At 38.0% G+C, this 23,160-nt stretch overlaps 1 protein-coding gene across 3 annotated transcripts in view; it reads left to right on the forward strand.

Annotated features, from left to right (window-relative positions):
- The first annotated feature begins 11,374 nt into the window (after positions 1–11,374).
- The window catches only part of LOC126252329 (E3 ubiquitin-protein ligase RNF19A-like), a 419,730-nt gene continuing 407,944 nt past the window's right edge, over positions 11,375–23,160 (forward strand). Inside the window, exon 1 of one of the 3 annotated variants that reach the window (XM_049953219.1) lies at positions 11,375–11,567. The gene's annotated coding sequence lies outside the window, so the exon portion shown is untranslated. The remainder of the gene's footprint in view (positions 11,568–23,160) is intronic. The other 2 variants (XM_049953250.1, XM_049953235.1) reach the window with 2 other exon arrangements.

The following is a 23,160-nucleotide window of genomic DNA, read 5'->3' on the forward strand; positions in this document are numbered from 1 at the left end:
CTGTTATGTACTGATGTCAGTAAATCATTTATGTACATTACCAAAATCAGTGGTCCAAGGATCGAGCCTTGGGGAACACCGTACTTAATAGTTCTCCACTCTGATTTTATTTATTCCTCTGCACTTGTTAGGGCGTCTCGTTGTTTCCTTTTATGTACATAGTGTGGTGTCACCGCCAGACACCACACTTGTTAGGTGGTAGCCTTTAAATCGGCCGCGGTCCGGTAGTATACGTCGGACCCGCGTGTCGCCACTATCAGTGATTGCAGACCGAGCGCCGCCACACGGCAGGTCTAGAGAGACTTCCTAGCACTCGCCCCAGTTGTACAGCCGACTTTGCTAGCGATGGTTCACTGCCTACTTACGTTCTCATTTTCCGAGACCATAGTTTAGCATAGCCTTCAGCTACGTCATTTGCTACGACCTAGCAAGGCGCCATTATCAGTTACTATTGGTATTGTGAATCGTGTACCGTCAAGACCGACGTTCATCATTAATGGATTAAAGTTAAGTATTCCACCAGCTACGTCCGTTTTTCTAAATGCTAATTTCCTTGTCCTGTTCCAGACCTCACCCCAGCCCGCGTGAGCTAAAACGCATGCCTTTCGGCTTCCTCTAGTACCACGGTGTTGGCTCTCCTGCCAACCACAACACATGGGATTCCAACCAAGCTAGTAGCTACTCTTTGATATCATGATGGGGGAGTTTTTGTACTAATACGTTTTTTTACACAGTCAAAAGCTTTTGTGGGATCACACAGAATCCCCACAGGAAACGTTCTACAGAATCTAGAATTTCTTTTATGAGACTGAGTATTGCTCTCTCTGAGGAGAGCCCTTTGCAAAAGACAAACTGGAAAGGGACCAGTGAAACATTTGTGTTAGATGTTTACGTAGCCTGTGTACACTACCCTCTCAAATATTTTTGGGAGAACTGGCAGCAGAGAGATAGACCAATAGTTAGATATTACATGTCTCTTACCACCTTTGTGTATTGGTACCAATGTAGAATGTTTTAATCTAAAATGGAATACACCAGTTTCCCTAGACTGGTTACATAAATAGCACAATATGTTGCTGGTTAAGTCATCACCTAATTTTAGTACCCTTGTTGATATTACATCACACTTAGAAGCGATCTGATGATTTCTGTAATTTCACTGGGGGTTGTTGATTTGAAGTGCAGTGTCATCATTGGCACATTATGGGTAAGATTAAGTAGTTTTATGGCTTCTGAGAAAGGATGGCTGTTTTGTGTTCCTATGTTTTCGGTTACAGATGGCAAGGCTGTCCTTTTCATGTTAATGTGGTCTGTTGCATTTTCAATGGACTGTGCTCCCTTGATTGTTCTAATATTCTGTCTCTATTGTTTCAGGTTTTGTGATTCTCTACATATAGTTTTTGTTTTATTGTTTGATCTGTTACTTTGCTGTGCATAATGCATGTTTTTGGTCTTCCTGACCACACAGTTTAAGATTTTACAATTTCTCTTATGGTGTATTTCCACTGCTTTGTTTGCACTATTCCTCTTCTCTAGGTAAAGTTCCCTTTCTTCTGCCACATAATATTCCAATCAAGGTCTTAGCCAATCTTTCCCACTATTTACATTTGGTATAGTTTTGATTTGTCTTCGGGGGAAGCTAGCTTCAAAGTGTTTGAAAAATAGATTTAATAAGGGTTAAACTTCTTATCTGTGTCTGCATGGTAGACTTCTTCCCATATTTCCCGTTGTAAACTATTTCTAAACATATTGGTGGAGTCGTTGTTTATTCTTGTAATATGACTAACTTGGGTGTGTACATTAGCTGTCTTCCCATTTCCGAGCTTTAGGGTTGCCATTTAATCATCATGATCAGATAGGCCATTTACTACAACCTATATTTTTACATCATAATATCGTGCAGTATCCAGGAAAGTATTGTCAATAGCAGTCTTGCTGAAGTCATCTACCCTTGCTAGAAATGAGATCACTTGGTGTAAGATAAAGCAAAACATCAATATTTCGAATTGTCTGTAATTGCTATTGGTTGACAGAAAGTACATAAATATATAAACTACTTAAAGGGGCAAGGTTATCAGAAAAATCTCGAAATGTTCTTTACTGATTTACATCAAAATTTTTACATGGTACTCCAATAAACCTTCAGATGGACAAAGACCATATACTATTTTAATATATACCGTATGATATAAAAATCCATATTTAAAATCTATTATTTTCTATATAGACAAGTTGATAGTTAATATTCTTACCAAAAATCTTAGAAAGTTCTTGACCAATTTACTTCAAATTTTTTCACAGTATTTTTTAGACATTTAGACAGATTTGGTTACATATTTTTAGTATACATGGTATGTAAGTATATAAACACTATATAAAGGGACTTCATTGTTGACAAATATCACGAAAAGTTCTTGACTGATTTACTTCGAGTTTTTACATTATACTCAAATAAATCTTTGGACAGACATATTTTTAATATGTACTATATATAAGTATGTTTATACTGTGTAATGGGCCAACATTTTTAGCAAAAATCTCTCAAAGTTCTTGGTCAATTTACTTCCAATTTTTACACATTAGTCTAATGAACATTTAGACAGATGAAGCCCCTGTCTCTCTTTGTCTCTCTATATGTGTATATATGGTTCACTTAAACATTTCAGTGCAAATATCTCTGGAGCAACAACAGATATTGAAAAACGACTTTCATGGGTATGAATGCAAGGCAGGGGCTCATGAAAGTAATTATTATGAGATGATGATGACGATGATGTTTGGTCTGTGAGTCACTCAACTGCATGGTCATCAGTGCCCACACACATTTCCAATCTGTACACAGTCCATTCTAGCCACTTTCAAGAATGATGATGGGATGATGAGGACAACACTAACACCCAGTTGATAGGCAGAGAAAATCCCCAACCTGCCCAGGAATCGAACCTGGGACGAGCTGCGGATAATTACTATGAGATTCTAAAATGTAAGCAAATATTAGTTTCAACAAAAACTTATGTCTTTTTAAATAGACACCTTGTATCATTTCTTATGCAACCAATAACATGAAAAATCACAAAGAGAATGGCGTTGGTTCATCACAACATGTCAGTTTCATCCTGAGAAATTGCTAAGTGAAACTGACACTTGAAAAAAACGAAACGCGCCGCTATTGCACATGATGAGATGCAAATGTGGACCCCAGGTTGCCCAAAATCACAATGTGATTGATATAGGTAAACTTACTTTCGCTGTTATCACAAATGCTGAAAGTAAGAATAGGGATTTCTGCTGCAGACATTGATATGTACAACACGGATTCCCTCTTGTGTGTTTTATTTATTTATCTGTGTACACACTACGGAACAGTACCAGTCAGTGTACGTTGGCCAGTTACACTATACAGTACAACTCCTTGCCTCAGCAGTTGTGTTGGAATGGACCGCAATCAGTGCTGTGTCTGGGAACAGCTCACTATGAAGCAGGGGGATCTGTGTGGAGGTACATACAGGTAAACAGCGATGCTGTACTGTACACTGTAATTGGTATCAATGTTGTAAGCGTGATACTACTTGCCTGCCCATCCGTTTTAGATACTAGATGTGGTTTTCACAAATAAAGAACTAGTTGACATATTATTTCTTTATGAAAAATGTCACCAAAATGGTGCACGAGTGGCTCAACTGTATCTCCAGTGTTACCCTAGCAGATATCATATGACCCACACTACCTTCAGAACCACTGTTAGAAGGCTTTGAGCAATGGGACACATGTATCTACAAATGTAGATCCAGAACAAAAAAGTAGCACAGGAGCAACAGAAGTAGGTGTTCTGGTGGCTGCTGAAATAAATACCCACTCCATTTCTCGTGGAATGGAGAGACTGGTGGGAATCCCTCAATCAACCATGCTGTGCATGCTTGATAGTCATAAACACCATGTGTCACTACATCAAATGTTTCATGGTAATAACTTTCAAATTTGCCTGGAATTCTGTCAGTTGGCTTTGCAGCAACGCTATAACTTTGTGGATAGGATACTCTTTACTGGTAAGTTCCTATGGAACCAAACAGCTGAGGTTATCAGTCCCTTTACTGATAAAGCAACGTTCACAAACCTTGGGAATGTCGGTTTACACAATATGCACTACTAGTCACCAGAAAACTCATATTAACTTCATCAAGTAGAGCATCATCATCAGTGGATTGTCAATGTATGGTATTGTATTGTAGGACAACACATCATTGGCTCATTGATGGCACTCTTAAGAAGCACCTTCTGGCATGATGGAAGATCTGCCTCTTCATAATGTGGTATCAGCATGATGGATAACCTGGCATAGTGCCATGGTTGCAAGAAATGCACTAAATGAACAATTTCCCAATTTCATGAAAGGGGTGGGGTAGTACTGTTCAGAGGTTTCCACCTCTGCCACCAGACCTTATCCCATGGATTTTTGTGTCTCAGGACATTACCATTGCATGTGCTGCAATAACACCGAAATCACTGACAGCAGTGTGTTGGTCAGTGTTGGAGTGTGCACAGTGGGGTTGCCACGTAAATTGCACTCTCTTCAGACATACATCGTAGTGTTTCTGCTGTGAGAAATGTGATTGCGTACCGGAGTACATTTTGTGTCTTTCTGAGACGTTTTCTAGGTGCTATTGTACATTTATGTAATTGTTTCACTATGTGCAAAAGTTCACTGTAATATAGTCATTAAATATGTTCCATGACATGTCCTGTACACGTCATGTACTATTATGTAGTTGATGTACAAGTATGTAGAACTAGCATTCACCCCTCTGTTAGATTTTTGATCAGTCATTAATTATGTTTACCCTAGCCAGGGATGTTCGGTATTTCATTACTGTTACGTCTATTCTAGTACTGTAGCAAAAGATCAATGACCCACTAACAAGTAAACCCTTTCCTTATTTTTCATTGTGTGTGGCTGGACATCTGTATTGTTCTATTCCACTTAATAGCAGTATAAATGGCAATAATTACAGAGTTTGTTGCATCATAGTACGTCAATCAGATCATGGTTATGAGCAATATCAGTTTCACACTTGAATCTAAAGATGTGCAATCGACAATGGACACAAATGGATGCAAGTGATCTGACAGGATGCTTACATACGTGTCTCCTGTCAAAAGTCGTATCTAGACATATCACGGGTTCCATATCACTCCAACTGCACACGCCCCACACCATTATAGAGCCACCACTAACCTGAACAGTTCCCTGCTGACGTGCAGGGTCCATGGATTTGTGAGGTTGCCTCCATATGCGAGTGGTTTGCACACTGAATCTTTTTGATAGCCCAGCACTGAAATCTGCAGCATGCAGAAGTGTTGCACTTCTGTCATGTTGAACGATTATCTTTAGTTGTCGTTGGTCCTGTCCTTGCAGGATCTTTTTCTGGCCACAGTAATGTTGGAGATTTGATGTTTTACTGGATTCCTGACATTCATGGTACACTCATGAAACAGTTGTATGGGTAAATTTCTTTGTATATAATATGTTTTCCTGTCTATTCTGTATTCTGACTTTTTCCTGTATTTTGTACTGGTACATTCTGATTGATTTGGTTGTACTACCTCACTTTATATATTGTATCTCCTGTCTACTCACTATTTATAAAACTATTGTAATATTGTACTTATAACTCCTGCATATAATTTTTTTTATATTTTGTAATTTGACGTTGTCTATTGCTTCTATAAGCTTAACAACAATAAAATATTATTATTATTATTATTATTATTATTATTATTATTATTAATCCCCACTTCATTGCTAACTTGAAGATGCTGTGTCCCATCATTTGTGCGCTGACTGTAACACCACATTCAAACTCACTTAAATCTTGCAAACTGGCCATTGTAGCAGCATAACCGATCTAACAACTGCGCCAGACACTTTTTGACTTACACAGAGTGTTACAAAAAGGTAAAGCCAAGCTTTCAGGAAACATTCCTCACACACAAAGAAAGAAAATATGTTATGTGGACATGTGTCCAGAAACGCGTACTTTCCATGTTAGAGCTCATTTTATTACTTCTCTTCAAATCATATTAATCATGGAATGGAAACACACAGCAACAGAACGTACCAGCGTGACTTCAAACACTTTGTTACAGGAAATGTTCAAAATGTCCTCCGTTAGCGAGGATACATGCATCCACCCTCCGTCGCATGGAATCCCTGATGCGCTGATGCAGCCCTGGAGAATGGCGTATTGTATCTCATATGTCCACAATACGAGCACGAAGAGTCTCTACATTTGGTACCGGGGTTGCGTAGACAAGAGCTTTCAAATGCCCCCATAAATGAAAGTCAAGAGGGTTGAGGTCAGGAGAGCGTGGAGGCTATGGAATTGGTCCGCCTCTACCAATCCATCGGTCACCGAATCTGCTGTTGAGAAGCGTACGAACACTTCGACTGAAATGTGCAGGAACTCCATCGTGCCTGAACCACATGTTGTGTCATACTTGTAAAGGCACATGTTCTAGCAGCACAGGTAGAGTATCCCGTATGAAATCATGATAATGTGCTCCACTGAGCGTAGGTGGAAGAACATGGGGCCCAATCAAGACATCACCAACAATGCCTGCGCAAACGTTCACATAAAATCTGTGTTAATGACGTGATTGCACAATTGCGTGCGGATTCTCGTCAGCCCACACATGTTGATTGAGGAAATTTACAATTTGATCACGTTGGAATGAAGCCTCATCCGTAAAGAGAACATTTGCACTGAAATGAGGATTGACACATTGTTGGATGAACCATTCGCAGAAGGGTATCCGTGGAGGCCAATCAGCTGCTGATAGTGCCTGCACACGCTGTACATGGTACGGAAACAACTGGTTCTCCCATAGCACTCTCATACAATGACGTGGTCCACGTTACCTTGTACAGCAGCAACTTCTCTGACGCTGACATTAGGATTATCGTCAACTGCACGATGAACTGCCTCGTCCATTGCAGGTGACCTCGTCTTTCTAGGTCTTCCCCAGTCGCGAGTCATAGGCTGGAATGTTCCGTGCTCCCTAAGACGCCGATCAATTGCTTCGAACGTCTTCCTGTCGGGACACCTTCGTTCTGGAAATCTGTCTCGATACAAACGTACCGCGCCACGTGCTAATCCATACATCAAATGGGCATCTGTCAACTCCGCATTTGTAAACATTGCACTGACTGCAAAACCACGTTCGTGATGAACACTAACCTGTTGATGCTACGTACTGATGTGCTTGATGCTAGTACTGTAGAGCAATGAGTCGCATGTCAACACAAGCACCGAAGTCAACATTACCTTCCAATTAGGCCAACTGGCGGTGAATCGAGGAAGTACAGTACATACTGACGAAACTAAAATGAGCTCTAACATGGAAATTAAGCGTTTCCGGACACATGTCCACATAACAACTTTATTTGTGTGTGAGGAATGTTTCCTGAAAGTTTGGCCGTACCTTTTTGTAACACCCTGTATAGGCGTTGTCGACCGCAGCGCCGTATTCTGGCTGTTCACATATCTCTGTTTTTGAGTACAGATGCCTATGCCAGTTTCTTTGGCACTTCAGTGTAGATATATTAAGAGAAAACATTGTTAGTAAAAATCTCGAAAAGTTCTTGGGCGATTTACTTCCAATTTATACACAACAATCTAATAAACATTTGGAAGGACATATCCTATATATTTTTCAATATACATGATATGCCACTATATTATATATAATAGGGAAAAGTTATTAGCAAATGTTTCAGAGTTCTTGGCCAACTTACTTCAAATTTTTACATCATATTCTAATAAACATTCAGATGGACATAAGCTATAAGTTTTTTTAAGCAAGATTGTACAGGTTTTCTGTTAAAACTGATTGTGAGGAAGAAAATACTATGTTGCGCTTTGCTGTGAAAATGTTAGGTTTTGTTTTCTTTCTTTCACTCCGTTTTAACTACGGTGACGGATATTTAAGTCATTAAACAAACTGAGCGACATGACACAGTGGTTAGCACAGTGTATCCACATTCAAGAGGATGACAGTTCAAACTACATCTAGCCATCCTGATTTACGTTTTCTGTAATTTCCCTGAATTGCTTGAGGCATATGCCACAATGGATCCTTTGAAAGGGCACAGCTGATTTCCTTCCTCACGTTTCCCTATCCAAGCTTGTGTTCTGTTTGTAATGACCTCATTGTTGACAGGACATTAAACACTAATTTCCTCCTCCTCCTCCTCATTAGACAAACTACTTCTCCCATATACGTTCCTCCTCCCTATATATTATTTTAAACAAAAATTGTATAAACAGCTATCTTCTGTTTTGTTTTCTTCCCTGCAGCTAGTTATAAGAGGAAACATGGAAGTTGTATTTATGGCTGTGGGCTTATGATTAGAGTGCTACGACAGAACCTGAATTGTCCAAGACTTTGTAACCCAACCCATTTGTAGATTAAAACTATGCGAAATACAGTTATTGAAGCTATTGTCCTCACAGATCTAGCAGTTGGAGATGTCGCTCATAGCCTGTATACTAATGATCCCAACAAATTTACCCATTTATTTTAAGCAACTTCAGTTCCCAATCGAGATTTTGTTGGATATAACAATAAACAAGATTCATAATTGGTGAGAGTGGGAAAGGGAAAATGAACAGAGAGGTGGGTGGGTTGGTAAATGGGCATAGATAGTGGGAAGGAGGAGATGGGCGGAGAGAGGAGAGGAAATGGAGACAGAGAGGAGGAAGAGGAGATGTACAGACAGAAGGGAGGAGGAGATAAACAAAGATAGGGGAGAGGACATAGAAAGCGGACATAAGCAGATCAAGATGTATACCCAATTCTCATACATATTATTTTAGCAATTACAAAGCATTGCCAGGTTTGCTACTAATTTAATAAAACTATGTACCTATTCACCTCAATTTTGGGATCAATACAAACATTTTGTTGTCTGTATGGTTCTAATCTACTTTGTCTGTGCTGAATAGGAACACTGAAGCATTTTTAAAAAGGTATTTTAATAAGTTGAGTTAAAGAAACAAGATAAAAGAAGGTTTAAGGTTTAAATAAGTAGAACTTCCTCTAGTAACCTTTACTGCCCATGAAGAGCTACATTAAATTTTGTAAGTCCCTTTTTTTTTTAATGATTTAGGACATTTCACTATGCCTACAAGACAAACTTAATCTATAGGACACAAATATTCATTGCCTAGCCATTTAAAAATTGTCCTTTGTCAACTTTCATTTCCAAGAAGCTTTTGAGAAAGCTCCCTGTGCAACATTCCTTGTGGGCCAGGAATACCTTACAAAGTCTCTTCCAGCTTCACAAAACAGCTTTCTATATCCTCATGAGAGACAACAGCCTGAGTTTGCTTCATGTTCTGGCACATTTGTTGTGACGAATCTCTTTTGTGATATTTGAGAAATCTCAGGGAAAATTCATAACTTCGCATATTGTCTTTGGATTTCTTGATAGTGATATCTTTCCTATCATGGTAAGTCTTAACAATGCACCTAAGCTCATATCTGTCCTTGGGAAAACCCCAGGAACATCATGCTATAAGCTGGTCCACCAAATGCTTTTCTACCTCAGCACTCAAAACAGATTTTCCACCTTTAGACATTTTTATGGTGCTACTGAAGAATGCTGAAGATTAGATAGGTAGATCACATAACTAATGAGGAGGTATTGAATAGGACTGGGGAGAAGAGGAGTTTGTGGCACAACTTGACTAGAAGAAGGGATCGGTTGGTAGGACATATTCTGAGGCATCAAGGGATCACCAATTTAGTATTGGAGGGCAGGGTGGGGGGGGTAAAAATTGTAGACGGAGACCAAGAGATGAATACACTAAACAGATTCAGAAGGATGTAGGTTGCAGTAGGTACTGGGAGAAGAAGAAGCTTGCACAGGATAGAATAGCATGGAGGGCTACATCAAACCAGTCTCAGGACTGAAGACCTCAACAACAACAACAACAACAGACATTTTTAGCAGGACCTTGTATGGCAGGACATTTAAAGTGTCTGTACAATATAGTTGTTTGTATATCACATCTTTCTGAATATTATCTGTATAATAAACTGTTATCAGTTTTATTTATGGCCTTGGAAATGATATCCTTAGGATATTTTCTATGGATTTTGCCCATTCCATCAGGGTGGTATGTTATTGGCATGATAGGAATCTGAGAGAAATATTTAAAATGAATATATAAAACTTCAGATGCGCATAAAATAACTTTTTAACCTAATTGTACATGTTTTTATGGCTTATTATGTCTACTTCTTGAGTATTCCTGTGTGTGTGTTGGGGTTTATGGGCGCTCAACATCGTTGAGTGTTCCTGTCTGCCCTATTTTATTTTCTGCAAATAACAGATCTAATTTTTTTAATGAAAAATGAGGTTATGTTGACCATTAGTAAATACTGCAAATGTTTTCTGTAAAATGTTTATTCACTCACCTTCAAAAGTTTCCTGGAGCTGGAAGGTGATTCGCTTGCACGATTTTTTCTTGAAACAGCGCAAATTTTCATCCCATATACTTGGACAAACACTCTCTAATTATGTACAACCTGAGAAAGCAAAGATTTTGGTGAGAAATCTGTTCAGGAAACATTAACAGAAAAACATACCACCTTATTCAAATAACAAAAGCGCTAATAAGTTTTAAAACTTTTCCCGCAGAAAGTGTTCCTATTCATCCAGTGTTCCTATTCACGCCATTTTACGGTAACCACTACATAGGGCCTATATATTAATAAGTGTTCTAGTGTCCTGTGTTATCCTCTGCTTAATAGGAATGTGTATTTCCCCGTAAAGATGTAGTATTAACTACACCTTACGTGTACATGTAGACAGGGCTACGAAAACACACTGAATGGTTGACAATAAACTTTCTATTAGCATTTAACAATGATTCAGTGGTGTTTTGTTATGTAACAGCTCTATCTCTACTGATCCTGAACATTTTTGTGTACGTTTGACATGTAATCATTCAATTATCATCGGAAATTATCAATCACAGTGTTTTTGACCGACTAGTTATGATGGCCGCGGTAAATATTTGAGCAAAATTTTCTAATCTCACTCGACAAATTACTGTACTGAAATCATTACTGCTATCTGTACGTAATATTATAAAATCGTTCAGTTTCTCAAGCAGACTTTAATTGGACGTAAGTAAAAGTGATCTAAAACTCTTCTAAAAGGTACAGAAACGATGGGCATGACTTGAGAATGGGCCTTTCTCGGTATGCTTGTTGCGAAGAAACGTACAAATACTCATAATGCATTGTACTTTGTATGAACGTCAATAGATGTCGCTAGTGTGCATATTTTGTTTGGTACAAGCATCAACTCTACAATCAATGACAAATTGTTGTGTTGCTCACGGGTAAAATGTTCTAGTATACATTCATGTGACAGATGGGAAATGAAATGCATTTCATAATTTGTGACGTGTGCAACGTTGTTTGACTGCAGTCGTAGCTACTGAAGCACGTACCGGCAGAATTTGACAGGTACCTGCATTTTACTGTCACTTCGAAAGGTTCGTATACTGCAAGCTTTAATATTATTTGTTATATACGGTACAAGATTTCCCTCCAACTGAACGATGTGTCAGATATATTGCATTATCTGCTCGACTTTTATCGTAGAATGAAGTAAGTATGTCATTATTATAGAGCAATTCGTGCCATGTGACGGACTGATGAATCACTGATATTGACGGAACGTTTCAAGTAAAAGAAGATAGTCTGTCTTACACTTAAAATAGTGTTTCTTGTCTTGTTCATGTTTTATTCAGTAAAACAGAGTAATTTGCGAGCTGTTTGCGTTTCTGTAGCAATATTTCATATGGTCTTTGTCGCTAGCAAAATAAATTCCCTATGCATTTTATTTGACCGTGTACTATCAAATGAAACAGAGATATATCTAAGTGCTCATTACGTCCGCATTACGCCCTCATTACGTCCGCATTAATAGCCTTAAAAATTAAGGTCTTTTTGGACTGCGCTTTATTTCCCTTGTAGCACTGTACAAATATTCTGTTGTTAATTTGAATCGCCTGAGTGAAAAACTGACATGATTTCACGAAGAAAACCCAGTTGATTTTTGATTATCTGTAAACCAAAAGAATGTAATTTTCCACATTAATCATACACGGTAGTGCAGAAGGGCTGTACACACCCTCCTATTGTGCAGACAGTTGCCTTTCTTGCTGTTAAATATTGTTGACAATTCTGTTAATATTTTTATTTTTCAATTACAGCAAGAGATATTCGTTTAATGAAGTATAGCCGATTTCTTCGCATTATTTTGACGGAGGTAATTTTAACACTCCGATGTTGTTAACATAAAAAATTCAAAGGTGTTCAATGTTTTGTAAGTTTTTTTCACAAAGTGCAGTTCCTGATGTTGCGTTGACGTATCCGTACTGCAGCAATCGCTTTATGAATAGAGAAGTGCATTTCAGTATTTGTAATTTTAATTGACAGAAAGCTTGTGTTAAGAATGGAAATTTGTTCTGAAGATTTTTGGCTCAGGGGTGATTGTGGCATATTGTGTTGCACTCTGCCACTTTATCCAGTTTACATTTTTTTAATTAACTGTAACTATGAATTGAAGTTCATTAAAAAGTTTATTATATGACGATGTGTGTTATCGTGAGCAGTATCATTAAACACGTTTAGGTGTACTAGGTTACCATGTATATGGCCATCATTATATTTTATTTATTTACTTATTCATTCATTCAGGAATTTTCGTTGTCTCACAGTAATATAGGATTTATGATCACAATATAATGATAGCAAATGGTTCAAATACATGAACACATAGAATACATAAGGATTGTTGTACAAGGATAGGACACATAGTTGACTGTATCCTTGCTGAAGGAACCAGCCCGCCATTTACCTGAAACAAATTAGGATGGCCGGATAGAGCAACTTTCATCCTCCCAAATGTGAGGCCAGTGGCTTAACAACTGCACTGTTGCATTTAGTTGTTAGGTCGCACAATGTTCCTTTGATTTTGCACAACTTAATTACAAAAAAATATTTTTGCACTGTCGCTTCACATATATCTACACTATAACTGCACATCTATGGATGTTCAGGTGCCTCCAAGCCCAGAGACCTGTTCCTGCTGATACGTTCCATGCAAACTCTTCGGTCTGCCCAGAAAATGGACTCCATGCCTATAAAGATGATCCTTTGGTCGGTCTGGAAATCTGATTTAGCATTGCCACGTAAGTGAGATGTTGAGCTCAGGAGAATGACAAGAAATCAGTATTCGGCACTATAGGTATTGGCACATGTATAAGCACTACATTTTGATTACGTATTGTCATGTGACAGGATGATGTGGCTGCCCCCTTTTGTTATTAACTCTTCCTGTGAGCTGTCTTAAGTAATCACTAAATATGTGAGGTAATTGATAAGAACAGGAAGATTAATGTGCAGCAGTACTACTATAAACACTGAAAACATAGGAACGAACCAGTGTTCCTTTATGCATGGAATATGATAACTAATGTGCTGCGAGTACAAAGCTCTTAAATTTCCAATTTTTTTCTGGCTGTTATTCTACTAAGACTGATGGTAGTGAAAGTTTGTTAATAAAGTTTAAGAAGGTTGTCTTTATTTTGAGAAGAGTTTTTTCTGGAGCTTGTCATATTCCTTAATGCACCGTTATCAATGACCATAATTAACTCTGGTGATTTTTTTGTCCTACTTACCTTTGTCTGTTTCAGTTGTCATTAATTTTCTGTAATAAAGAATTAACATTTATGCAATACACACTTTCATTTGCCCTTTATTTTTTTTTTTTTTAAATTAAGGTGCTCAACCATTTTAGATGCCAGTTCATTTGTCAGATTTTCTTCCATTGCAATGTAATATCATCCCATTTTTCTTAATTTATGTGGTTACTTTAGATTTAAAATTCTGTGGGGAGGATCATCTACAGTTACTCCTTTAGTTTGTCAGCGTCTGCTGTTCACAGAGGATTATATCCATCTTTATTTTATTCAGTCAACTTTCTGGAAACATGGTTTTCCTTTTCAGCTAAATTATCCAGTTTTTCGTAATATAATGTGCCCTTTCTATACCGTCGAAGTGTTTCACAGCATCATCCTTTAAAATCTTCTCAATGTACAAGCTGTGTAACTTCGAATAAAACACTCAAGCTTTCGATAGCTGTCTCCGCCATCGTTATCAGTTGTTAAAATTATGGACTGCCAGGGCTAGCATGGTTTTCTGCTTATATATTTGTAATGGCAGTGGTCTGGCATGGTTTTCTGCTTTCATAGACGTAATGGCAGTGTCAAGAACCTTACCGACAGGACCCAAGTGATGCATATGTAGAAGGCAATTTCATAAGCTCAAGTGTTTTATTCAAAATGGCCCGGCTTGTAAGCTGAGGAGATTTTATTGTTGCTTTTTCTATGTTACCTACAGGGAAATTGGAAGTAGATTTCTTTATAACAGTTATAATATTTTTATTTTTTAAACGTGTTCTGATTTTTTATTTTTGTGGAGGCATCTGATCCATTTGTAATGGTGCTTATACAGGGCTAAGTTCTGTCTCTTGTTGTGTGCCACAGTTTGCAACTGCTGATACACACATCTTTTTGCTCCTTGAATATGCACCACATAGTTCTTTGATTGTTATATCTACAACTGAAGGCTGCCACAGCTCATTCCCTTTTTAAATATCTTATATATGACTGTGCCTATTCGTTCACTGAATGGTGATGCTTTGAATTTGTGATATTCAGTTGTGAACTTTCTTTCACTTTATACTGAATATTTTAATTCTGCAGCAACCAGAGATGGTAGGCATCTTCCTGTCATGAAGGCAGTTGTGTTTATGTGCACACTGAAATTTCAGATTAGAGCAAAATTGCTGAAATAGTTGTACACATCTACAGCTAGCTGTACAGTATGCCCTTCAGGGACAGTGTATCACCTTCAGTGGTATGTAGTGTATCCACATGTCTGTCTGTAGATTCTGCATTGTTACAAAGTGTCGCACTTTTTCTCCACTGTTTACCACCACATTTTCTCTCTTTAATTTCAGTTATTCCTTCTGATTCAATCCCATTGTAATATGATCCTGTATCCAAGGGCAGTCAAGAGAGAGAAATTTTGACATCATAAACGTGAAATTGCAAAAGCACAATAAAATAGGCTGATTAGAGCTGAAAGTGAACATGAAGTCATAAATGCACTTGTCTTTTTTTTAATCCTGTTTCGTGTGCCTGTTGCACATTAGTTCCATTAGTTCTGTTTGAGCGTTGGACAAAAGATAACAATGAGTTCAACCATGTTTGGCTTCCACTCAGAACTTCTCAGTGTTGAGGTAAAAAGGCTCATTCAGCCATAGTAAATAAATCTCCTTTTGCAATTTTCTGTTTATTAAAAAATACCATATTATAAGTTTGTAAGTAAGTAAATTAGTTCCACTATTGTTTCCTATTTGTTTCAGTGCCAGAGTAATATGATGTTACTTTCCTTCCTGTCATGCCAGTGTCTTATTTGCCAGACATTTTGCATTCTATTATACCACTGAGGGTTAATCATTTATTACATCTTAGTTGTTATCACAGTTTGATCCTTAACAGTGCGAACCATTTATTGGAGTTAAGTGGTGGGATTAGATATTCTGTGGCTATGTAGAAAAAAAAAATTGTGTAAAGGACGGCCAGTCATAAACAGCACTGCCACCTGAATGGACAGTCCCTCAGCAATTGATTATTTTTACACTGAGAGACAATGGAGAGAAGGAAGAAAGGAAATAGACTGCTGTTTAACATGGTATTGATTAGAATTTTTAAAATATATGGATATCAGAAGTTTTGAGTGGATAGGTACATATCTGTCCCACCTAGATACTTATTGATTTTATGTAACCTGTATATATATATATATATATATATATATATATATATACAGGGCTACGCTAGCAATCAATTTATTTATAGAAATATACAGTACAGTCTCCCACAAACTTTATATATTCACAACATCCTTTACCTTTAATCCAAATATATACAGATTCATTAACAGAAACCTTACGTCTACTTCTAGTGTACAGGGATAGTGAGGAAGGTGAGGTATATACAGATTTTCCAAAGTCTTTATTAGCCACTTCTCCAATGTGATAGGTGCGGAAGGCGATGACATCACGATCGACGAAACTCTCCAGGCCACCAACTGCAGGAACACCGGATCCACCTCTTACGATAGCTACTGTTAGCCATCCATTGCCATGCGAAAATGTATCATTCACGTCAATACTAAAATTGAGTCTGCAACCACGAAACATACAGGGTCCTTCGAGGAGTTCACTGGCAGAAATATTCTTCAACTTGTTACTCTTCTTGTCAGCAGCAGAGGTTGTCTACAAAACTATCGAGAACATTGAAATGACAACTTCTGCTGCTGACAAGAAGAGTAACAAGTTGAAGAACATTTCTGCCAGTGAACTCGTCGAAGGACCCTGTATGTTTCGTGGTTGCAGACTCAATTTTAGTATTGACGTGAATGATACATTTTCGCATGGCAATGGATGGCTAACAGTAGCTATCGTAAGAGGTGGATCTGGTGTTCCCGCAGTTGGTGGCCTGGAGAGTTTCGTCGATCGTGATGTCATCGCCTTCCGCACCTACCACATTGGAGAAGTGGCTAATAAAGACTTTGGAAAATCTGTATATACCTCACCTTCCTCACTATCCCTGTACACTAGAAGTAGACGTAAGGTTTCTGTTAATGAATCTGTATATATTTGGATTAAAGGTAAAGGATGTTGTGAATATATAAAGTTTGTGGGAGACTGTACTGCATATTTTCATAAATAAAGTGATTGCTAGCGTAGCCCTGTAGCAAAATATATATATATATATATATATATATATATATATATATATATATATATATATATATATATATATATATATATATATATTATTGCTAAAAACAAAGATGATGTGACTTACCAAATGAAAGTGCTGGCAGGTCGACAGACACACAAACATACACACAGAATTCAAGCTTTCGCAACAAACTGTTGCCTCATCAGGAAAGAGGGAAGGAGAGGGAAAGACGAAAGGATGTGGGTTTTAAGGGAGAGGGTAAGGAGTCATTCCAATCCCGGGAGCGGAAAGACTTACCTTAGGGGGAAAAAAGGATGGGTATACACTTGCGCGCGCGCACACACACACATATCCATCCACACATATACAGACACAGGTGTGTATATGTGTGTGTGTGTGTGTGTGTGTATGCGCGAGTGTATACCCGTCCTTTTTTCCCCCTAAGGTAAGTCTTTCCGCTCCCGGGATTGGAATGACTCCTTACCCTCTCCCTTAAAACCCACATCCTTTCGTCTTTCCCTCTCCTTCCCTCTTTCCTGATGAGGCAACAGTTTGTTGCGAAAGCTTGAATTCTGTGTGTATGTTTGTGTTTGTTTGTGTGTCTGTCGACCTGCCAGCACTTTCATTTGGTAAGTCACATCATCTTTGTTTTTAGATATATTTTTCCTACGTGGAATGTTTCCCTCTATTATAACTATATATATATTGCCGTATTTTTAAAGTTTCATGTCTGTTAAAGTGTGAGAGCCATGCAACCCAGCTTTCCCACTTATTCCGATCTCATACTCTTTATACAAACAACAAATTTGTGTTAATGGAGAGATTGTAATCTTTGTCTGTCTCTTAATGTGTCAGCTGAATTACAGACACAGGAATTAAATAAATGGAGTCGATGGGTGTGAAATTGATGAAGATGAAATAACATGAAATGCTAAAAGTGAAAATTGAAATTGTGTATGAGACCCAGACTGGCACAAATCTTCATTTGTCATGACACTTATTGTTTCATTTTACATTTTCCTATAGTTTGCCTACACAACTTTGATGTAGAGAATAATTTATTAAACACTTTGGAGGATGCGACTGCTGCCAGATCCTCCTCTTCCTAACCCTCTCACATACAAGAAGCATCTGTTGTGAAAACTTCAGATTCGTACTTTTTTTTCTTCCGGTTTACCGTGCTTTTCTGAGTTTACTATTATGAAACCGAAGTTTAGTAACCATTAGACTATAGAGACAACAGTCACTGACACACTGAACGAAAAACACTCATTTGTATTGATTAAAGTCAGCTGATGAATAAGTATTCAAGGCATAATAGTTGTAGACTCTGAAGAAAAATGTTGTAGAGTCAGGTAACTTAGACAGTGTAGCATTATATTCATTTTGCAAGCACTGTTATTCTGTTTAATAGTAAGTTAATAAGTGAGAGTTACTGCTATATATCCAAAGTTTTAGAAATTTATGCTTGAATGGTTCTAGAATTTATGGTAGTTGATGAGGAACAGTAACTGCTGAAGCTAGAGATCACTCGGTGAAGCTTTACTACATTTGGGGCTCTGCTGTGAATTGAAATATTTATGTACTTTGATTCGTATTAAGGGGATTGTTGTAATTAATTAGCAAAAATTAATCATGTTAATGCATTTAAGGCTGACTATACTTGCTTAATTATGTGTAAACACACACGTTATATAAATGATTGTATTGGGATGAATTTTGTAAACAGTTGCTGCTGTGCTCTAGTACTACAAAATTGTAGCAAATCACCATGTGATGACACTGTGTCTGACTTGTGAGTTCCTACTAGTATTGCAGCATTGTTCTCTCCACAGTTAAGTCTCACACATTGTGTCATGTATCTTTCATTAGTGGCATCATGTAGCTTTCATTAGTGGATGCATACTGGACAGGGGCTTTAATCTTCAGTTTTTGTAGGCAGTGCCTAACTTTCAGTGTGGTTTAATTGTTAATCAAATGCATAATGCACAAAACAATGAGAACACTATTTGTAATTTAAGAGAGACAGATAAATTCACAATGTGAAAAAGGCAAAGAAACAGAAATCCTTGATACTTTTTCATGTGTCAGTGCACAAGCAATCTAGATACTGTAAAGTGTTGTTGATGCAGTAGAGCATATAGAACATATACCATCAACCTGCTGGGTCCTAGACTACATAAGTAATGGTCTGTATAACACAGCAGTTGCAAAATGGGGCTTTGCTTAGTTCCCATAGAGGCAGGTCCACCTTTGTTGATCCGTGTATAGGGTTGAGTTAGATCCCATCTATTAGCACAATGAAACTTGGTGATCCAACAGATTTTCAGCTATATCTTGATTCATTGGGCCACTCCCCTGTAATACTTTTTCCAGTGTTCATGCAAGCCAAAGTTCTTATTGGCCACTTCTTATTAACTTGTTTATTTGCAATGTGAAAGTACGTTTCACATCTCTGTTGGCTTTGAGCCTGTTGTGTGATTTTTCATAGGCTTGCTGTGGTCATGTGGAGGCATAAATTCACGACAGGCAACCAAATGAGTACTATGGAACACTGTGCTTCACAGGTCACATTTAACCCTTGAGTGGGCATATGCATTATCACGTTAGCTGGTGTGAAGTATACTTTGTTACTTTGTACCGACCCATTACATATCCATTACCTCACTGGAGCCGTATTTAAGGAATACTTCATTTTTTAGTATTTTATTATTATTGTCAAATGAAAATCTTTGCTACAGATGATATGCTTCTAATAGAATTGTGTGTAGGAGCCCATAGTATATAAAGTCTGCTGACTTCATGAAGTAATACATTTTTGTTTCATTATTTAAATTGAATGGTTCTTTTTATTAAGATTCACAATTTCTAACTTTATTATAATAAACAAAAATGCACACACATAAGTCATTTCATCAAGTGCGGTACACTTTACTCACCCGGCTTACGCCCAAACTTCCAGATGTCAGACACTCAGATTGGTGCAAAATGTTGTATGTACATAGAGTATCAACCAAAACTAAATTTTAGTTCGTGCTATGTGCTGTCATACAGTAGAATATGCGTAAATGGTAATTAAAAGTAGCACCACAACTAGAGAGCACGGGAAAGGCATATCTTTGAGTGACAGGTTTTTAGATCACTGGTGGGTGAGTCGGTAGTGTGTGAGGTGGTCGCACCAAATGTCCCACATGCAAACCCCACTGATGACAATTTGTTTCAACTGTACCCGTGAAACTGTTATATGGGAGGACATTTTCCTGGCATTTAAAAGGACTTTTTGAAGTTTGTAGCAATGTTCTTTTGGCAGTCTGCTTTCGCTTCGTTAGTTGAAAGAAACAAACCTATAGAGTGCATTTGTACAGATAGGTGTGGTGTTTCGCTGGACATACATGGCAGAACACACACCGTTTGTGATGAAGTAGCTAGTGCATTTGTAGTTTCCCAGAATAAACATAAACAATTGGAACAGTAGAATAAACAATTGCATTGCATGTGCGGTAGTAGTAATGGTTCCATATAACACTTTCACACATGATACAGTAAAAGAAATTGTCATAATTGGAGTTTGAAACCCAATACGTTTGGCACAACGATCTAACACTATACCAACACAGTTACACTTTTCATGTGCTCCGTAGTTCTGTGTTACTTTCAATTGACGTTTATGCCCGTTCTGTGGGGTGACAACACATAGTATGAACTAAATCAGAGTTTTGGTTGATGCTCTATCGACACACAATGTTTGGTACCGATCTGAGTGTCTGACATCTGGAGGTTTGAGTGTTAGACTAATTTTTCGACTCTTTTCACACATCCGAGCACTTCTAATGTGTTGCTTGGATACAAAATGCTGACACAGATCACATGTTATTGTGATCATTATATTCTTTGCCAGTCCACGTCAGGTACTGCCCATGCTCTTTTACTGCACTCATATTCTTTCATGTTATTCTGTGGACCTCAGGATCACAGAAGGAATGTGATGTTAACATTTGCTGGGAGCCAATGCATATCTACTTGCTCTTTAAGGTGTAGTTTCATCAGAGGTGTAGTTTCATCAGGGATAAAGCAGATAGTTTGGAAATAATTGTCCGAGAGTTTTGGGTTAATCCTGGTTGTCAAAATGAAGAACTTGCAAGATTATTCCTTCTATATCCATAAGAGAACACCATAAACGGCCATCTCCTTGTATGCGAGTGACAGAATATGTCCCATAGGTGTGGTCCATAGTATCAACACCACCTTCTGTTGCGTTATAGTCCATTACAATATCTGGCGACCCTGTAACTTCATCTGTTGCACTATCATCATGCATGGCAGAAAGCAAGAACACTGCTTAGTAATTCTTTGCAACAAAGGAGACAAATGTGATAACTTTTCAGTACCCAAAGAAATAAGATGATACTGCTTGGGAAGGTAGGTATTATTGTTTTTTCTCAGTGTGCCTATGCATTGTTCCAATAGGGACATTTCTTTTGGAATCCTCAATCGATGTGTGTCACAAATATCCTGTCAATATATGTAGTCACATTGGAAACCTCTTAGGGTCTTGGAAGTTGCTTTCCACAGTACACCTCTGTCCCTAGTATTGGCATCACCTAATGTGCAGAGTTTGATGCCATATTTTACTGTCTTGTTAGGTACATATTAAACAAAACTGCAAGATCCACAGAAAGCCTGAAGTCAGTCACCTGTGGTGTAAAATTCAATGAGACTGTAACTCTTTTTGCAGTTAACCACAAGCTCATCCAGAACTACATGGATGGGTGCTAATTTCTCATTTGCTGTTCTGTTGTCTTTAGGAATCTTGTCATGAAAATGTAAACACTAAGCAGGAAGAGAAACCTCTCGAAACTCAGCACAGAACAGGTTATTTCCATTTCTGAAGAATCAGAGTACCAGAGTTCAGTGACACTGGAGTGATTTTCTTTCTTGACACCTATCAGGCAAAGTAATCGTAAATGTCCCATTATCTCGGTTCTGGACATTTGCCAAATCTCTTTCTCTCGAGTGTAACATAATTTCCTTTTGTATATTCACTATACATATTTGTGTATTTCACAACATTTTCAGTGATATTTTAAGATATTACACTTTTGAAAGCAGTAATTCACTTGTAATATCTTTGGTGACAGGTTTTGGTCCAGGAAATAGTTCACGGTGTTCCTTTGTTCTGTTTTGCTTTAAGACTGTAGATTTCCTTTTTCTTACTCAGTCTGTCTCTTCCAATGAAATACGTCCCATTTGCAAGCCTACTATTTATTACCTTCTCTACACTAGTCTTTAGGATCATATTCCGGCTCACATTGTGAATCATGATCGCTATAGACAATGGCTTCATTTTCTCCATCAGAGCTGTCATCATCCCCGTCTGAATACTCTTATAGCATCGGAATTTGTATGGGATAGTTTATAAGGTTTGTCTATTGTGACGTTTCCACGTGACCTGAACAATAAAAATGTTTGAATTTTATATTAACACTTGTATACAAAACTCCACGCGAAACAATAGCTATACTGGTGAAAGAAGAAAAGCTGAAAATGAGAAATTTTACTTGCATGACCAGGTGTGCGGTGTATTTTGTACAACAAAGTGACACATTCACTTTTTAAACTTCTCTCAGACCTACTACAGGTGTTCGAAAAAGAGCACAACCTACCGCGGTATTCAAAGCAATAATGAAGAAAAAACTGTTTGCCAAGACCCAAGTTTAATAGCTCTAAACTTGCAAAAATTAAACTTATTTTGCATTTGGCGTACTTCGTACTCCAGCGCGCACGTTGATAGCATAAGGTAGTGTGTAAGACACAAATCTTGGTATGAATTCACCCCCCTCCCCCCCCCCATCCTCTCTCTCTCTCTCTCTCTCTCTCTGTGTGTGTGTGTGTGTGTGTGTGTGTGTGTGTGTGTGTGTAGAAAGCGGGTAAAAACTGTTGAATCAAAACTCATCGTTGACTTCAGTTTATGATAATATGCAGAAGAGCATGCAATTTTGTTAAAAAGTCCATACTTGTTACTCTAGCTTCGACGGAGATTCGAAAAGAAGTATTATTTGTTTTATGGAACAGTGTTCTCTAATGACAAAAGAAAGCTGTTGGAAAAGACAGAATGTCGTTGGAGTTCTTACATGAAAATGAGGGGCAAGACAGTCGGATGAGGAAGGGCGCCTCCATGGTGCATCGTGTCCATCGTGCATTGAGATCTTCAGCCCACTTTCTCGTCGTGGCGTTGCAGTCCCGCTCATCTTCCGTCTCTTGA

This window comes from Schistocerca nitens, chromosome 1 (assembly GCF_023898315.1).
Source record: "Schistocerca nitens isolate TAMUIC-IGC-003100 chromosome 1, iqSchNite1.1, whole genome shotgun sequence".
Lineage (NCBI taxonomy): Eukaryota > Metazoa > Arthropoda > Insecta > Orthoptera > Acrididae > Schistocerca > Schistocerca nitens.